Below are 5,598 nucleotides of genomic sequence, written 5' to 3'. Positions count from 1 at the left end.
GTTCAAGTCGGCTTGTTGTTTGTTGGCTTCGCCTGGGTGAGTGACAGGGCTGAGAAAGCATGCTGGGAAATGTCCTTTCCCCAGCTGGGTAGTCATTTGGGATCTGGCTGAGGCAGAGTGGCTACAGGGAAGTATGGCCGTCCGTCTCATGCTGGGCAGATCATTGTTAAGACCTACTCGGTCTCTCATTACATGGCTGACGATCAGCTGCCACCCTGAGCACTACCCTCTTCTGGACATCACCAGCATGGCTTCCTCTTGTAATGTCAGATGCTTGAACAGTGCACTTGGCTTCAGCCAGCAGAATTCATAGATTTCCCTGCTCTGACTGAGTTTCGCCTGGGCTGCTTGGAAGGCGGATGGTCTTAGACTACACTGGTGCACACCGAGGACCTGTGGGTGAAGAGGGTGGAGACTTACTGGTCCAGCTGCTTCAGAGACTCTAGCTTTGCACCTTGTCTGAAACCGGCCTGACTCTGGCAGAGGGATTTGGGTATTGCTGGTATCCAGTTTTTTCACCCACCCAAACGTCTGCGACTCCATCCTACCACTACTGCCTCTTGGGTCTTTGGAAACAGCTGGGGACCCTGTTTGCTAAAGGCTTCCAGTGTACGGACAACAGCAAACACAACTGTCACCCAAGAGAACTCATCTCATGGAGGAGGAGCAGCTCCGTGGGTTGTATGCTTGTCTTGCATCCATGAATCTCTTAGGTTCCATCCCTAGCACCACATAGACAACATGGAGGTGCACATATAGTGAGCCCAGGAGAATCAAGTTCAAGGTCATTCTTGGCCATATTGCAAATTCAAGGCCAACCTAGGCTACAGCTAGACCCTGTCTCAGAAACAAAGTAACCCAAACACAAAAGAAAATAGGACCTAAAGAAAGACTGAGACCCTGTCTCAGAAACAAAACAATGTAACCCAAACACAAAAGGAAACAGGACCTAAAGAAAGACTGAGCAGATGGCTTGGGAATTCAGAGAAATCAAGGGGCGCCCAGTGGTCTGTTCATGAGAGGGGAGGTGGATCTGAAGCTAGGGAAGACGCTCTTTGGGTTAGAGTAGGGTATTCCTAGAATATCAGGTTGGGAAGGAGACTGGAAACATTTTATCAAAGCTCCTCAGAAGAGCAGTTCTGTGCTTCCCCAGTGAGGTCTAGGCATGAGGCACACTTAGTCCAGCTGGGCTGCCCGTTGGGTGTGTGGACTTGACCCTTCTGCATTGTCTTCTAAGGACGCGGCAGCTAGCAGCCCTCTAGAAGAACTTCCGCTTCATCTCTTTTGACAGTGTCCCCAGTTTGCCTTTGGGGACATCAGCTCAAAGGCACTGAAGGCTAATGACTCTCAAACAGGCATCCATTTAAGCTCTTAGCCCCATGGTAGGAAGCCAAGGGGCTGGTCAAGTGAACCCGTGTAGTGTTCATCAACCGTATGACACCCCTTTCCACAGAGAGTTCCAACTGAAGCACGCATTTGGAAACTGCCTTTGCTAAGAGGCGCCGACCCCAAACCTGAGCTCCCGGGCAGCTGAAAACCTGGCATTCTTCCCTTCACTTGTTATCTGACTCTGACTCTGACTGAACGGCCACTCATGTTCTAAGGTGTGTTAGTCTTCTACCTAAACCCTTCAAGACTGAAAACACACACACAAAAAAGCCATGGTCTTAAACCTTGGCTTCCAGGATGAGCAAATCGTGCAGGATGAACAGTCCACAGGGTGAGGGTTGATTGTGTCGGCAGAGGCTGCAGCCTGGAACTGATCAGCCTGTAAAAACTAGATAGGAACCTTGGCAAGGGTTGGAATGAAGAGATTTAACAATTCAGGGCCAGAACTGAGGCTGTGATGGGCAGGAGAAAATCGTTAACCAGTGCTACCAACACATGCCTCCTGCCCTTCCCCCTGCCCCCGGTTTAAATCTAAAGCTCTGATCAGCACCCCTAAGATCAACTTGGGATCGTTAGATCTCCACTTTGTTTCCCCTCACAACCTGCTGTCTTAACCTCTCAGCTCTTTGGCATTCTTTTTGCTTTCTAAGACACGTTCTCTGGTAACCCAGACTGGCCTCAAGCTGAGGATGACCTTGAACTCTTGACCCTTCTGCCTCCATCTTCAGAAATACAGTCCTGCTCTACCAATGCAGGGACCGAAGCCAGGACTTCCTGTGTGCTAGGCAAGCACCCTACCAACAGAGCTTACATTGCTTTCAGAATTCCCTGTCCCTTTAATTAGGGCACTGGGCCGAGTGGCCGAGCCTGGACTGTGGAACCACTGAAGCCAGAGCTTTTGCCCTAAACTCGAGGCACTTCACACACCCCGGGAATCAGCTGAACAGATACGTTAGCCTCATTGGCGTGATGAACCTAGTAGATGAAACGGATATGCAAGAAGTTATAGAGTGTGAATGGACTGTCTGTAATGCCCCAGGCCCTCATTTAAACCTTAGCACTGCTAGGAGGCTGACCCATCTACCCCATTGTCATCAGGCCCTTCAGTTAATGTGGGAACTCTGTTGGGACCTCTACTCATTTATTAAGCTGTCTGCTTAACGGAGCACTTGTATATCCCTTTTCTTAGGAGCATCTTCACAGAAAGGAGTAGACTGGTCCCAGCTCAAAGCCGGCAGCAGAGGCAGGGTGTAGAACCATGAAAGGACCCTCATAGCTGGGGAAGGTAGCGCTGGGAGAGACCCAGACACAGCTGGCAGTTTGACTGAGGCTGACATCCACTGCAGCTTGGAAAGGTGGAACTTGGGATACGACTGGAATACATGAGCTGCTAGGACGAGGGAACTGTGGCCAAGGACAGACTACAAGCAGGCGGTGGGGACATCCTGGGAACGTGAGAAGGTGATTGTGAGAGGGAGCAGACCCACAGTTGCTCTGCGGGGGTGAGGTTTGTAAGGACACAAAGGCCTCCGGATAATAACTAGGTCTTGAGGTGGGAGACCGTTAAAGAGAAATAATACATTAAAATCGGTTTAGCACATAGGCCTTAAAGGAGTGGGGGTGCTTTCCTTTAAAACCGAGAGGAGCCTCCTTAAAAGCTTACTATAGGGCTGGAGAGATGGCTCAGCGGTTAAGAGCACTGACTACTCTTCCAGAGGTCCTGAGTTCAATTCCCAGCAACCACATGGTGGCTCACAGCCGTCTGTAATGGGACCCGATGCCCTTTTCTGGTATGTCTGAAGACAGCTACAGTGTATTCATACAGGTAAGGGAGAGAGCCACCATGGACAGTTGGGCATGGGACTGGTGTCAGAGAAATCCCATAAACAAATGAGATATGTGAATTTTTTAAGTTTTCAGGGGCCGGCAGGAGGTTTTTACGTGGCATGAGTTAGTCTGGGATAGCCTGTATGTTTTACAGGGATGGCCTAAATGACATATGGGGATAGACGACATGACCGGAGTATAGTGGAGCTATGGACAGGAAAGACCATAAACTAGGGGCTGTCTCAACCATGCACAGATCAGCTTCTTAACTCTTGCCCCAGGGAGAGAGCTGCTGTGGGGTGGGGACTGTTTTCTTCAGGCTGTGAGATTTGGCCTCCTAGAGTGACCACTGTCTTGAAAGGACAAGCCTGTGATCTAACAGTACCAAATCTTGAGTGCCAGGGGCCAGTGGACAATAGAGAGCCGTGGGGAACCAAGGAGAGACATAGAAGTCAGGGATGGTTCAACGGATGAAGATGGTGTGGAGAGTGGAGTTGTCTGCTGCCTGCTGACCACAGCTGGCTTCCTTCTCTCCACAGCATCATGGGAAGGAAGAGTAAACATTAATGAAGTATTGAGCCTTCTAGTCATGACTGCAAAGAACTCCCAAAGGAGCAGGTGAATGTGTATGATGTTACAACTAGGCTCTTCCATTAACTCAGGAATTCCCATTGTGACTTATAGTCACCTATTCAGCGAGTTATTTCACAGAGCACCTTGTGCATGGCTTTCATCATGGGCATAATAGGAACAGAAGCAAAATCAATCCTGAGCAAACAAATCTGGAGAGAAAAGCTACGAAACATCCACATCCCCTCCCCAAGCTCCTGTAGCCCCTTGCTCCCTTTGCTTGTTTAATTATCCATTCCTTCATCTATCCATTAATCAGTCCATCATTGGTCAACCCTCCCACCCGCCCACCCTTCACCACGCACCCACCCACCCACCCTCCACTATGTACCCACTCACCCACTCACTCACTCACCCACTCACTCACCCACTCACTCACTCACTCACCCACTCACTCACCCACTCACTCACCCACTCACTCACCCACTCACTCACTCACCCACTCACTCACCCACCCACTCACTCACTCACTCACTCACCCACTCACTCACCCACTCACTCACTCACCCACTCACTCACCCACTCACTCACTCACCCACTCACTCACTCACTCACCCACTCACTCACTCACTCACCCACTCACCCACTCACTCACTCACTCACTCACCCACTCACTCACTCACTCACCCACCCACCCACTCACTCACTCACCCACTCACTCACTCACCCACCCACTCACCCACTCACCCACCTACTCACTCACTCACTCACTCACACACCCACTCACCCACTCACTCACCCACTCACTCACCCACTCACTCACTCACCCACTCACTCACTCACCCACTCACTCACTCACTCACTCACCCACTCACTCACACACCCACTCACCCACTCACTCACCCACTCACTCACCCACTCACTCACTCACCCACTCACTCACTCACCCACTCACTCACTCACTCACTCACCCACTCACTCACTCACTCACCCACTCACTCACTCACTCACCCACCCACCCACTCACTCACTCACCCACTCACTCACTCACCCACCCACTCACCCACTCACCCACCTACTCACTCACTCACTCACACACCCACTCACCCACTCACTCACCCACTCACTCACCCACTCACCCACTCACCCACTCACTCACACACCCACTCACCCACTCACTCACCCACTCAAGAGACGGGTCATGAAGGTACGTTCAGGAAAACAGCTTTTGATTACGTTAGAGTTCTCATTTGAAAACAAAACCAGCGGACCGGTTAACGGTAATAAACGGGGCCTGGCCTTAAGCTGGGATTCTAAAGATGGCCCTGATGTGGAGGAAGGGACGCTGACTGGGTAAGCATTTTGGCAGAGACCAAACCACCTGGCAGTCTCTCTGCCCTTCCTTCAAGGTCTCTGGGAAGGATTCGTGAGCAAGGAGGGGGTGTGGGAGAAATGTGAAGTTCATGTCTACTCCAGGACATTTGCTGTTTCCCTTCTCCCTGCCCCTCAGAGACCCAACCTCATCTACACACATGGGTCCACCCATCCCCTATGGGTCCATCTATCTGTCCACCCATTCATCATGCACACATCTGCCCATGTGTCCATATGTCCGTCTGTCCATGTGTCTGTCAACTCATTTCCTCACCATCCACATATACATACATCTCTCCATCCACCCACCCCTCCATCCATTCACTCCCCCCATATGCACACATCTACCCATCCATCTACCTACTCCTCCCTGCAGCCCACTCATCCATCCATTCATGTATCCATCCTTCCATACACTGTGCACATATACAGTCTGTC

The sequence above is a fragment of the Rattus norvegicus genome, chromosome 5 (genome assembly GCF_021556685.1).
Source record: "Rattus norvegicus strain SHRSP/BbbUtx chromosome 5, alternate assembly SHRSP_T2T, whole genome shotgun sequence".
Lineage (NCBI taxonomy): Eukaryota > Metazoa > Chordata > Mammalia > Rodentia > Muridae > Rattus > Rattus norvegicus.
The sequence above is the reverse complement of the archived record's forward strand: the minus strand, read 5'-3'. Positions refer to the sequence as shown.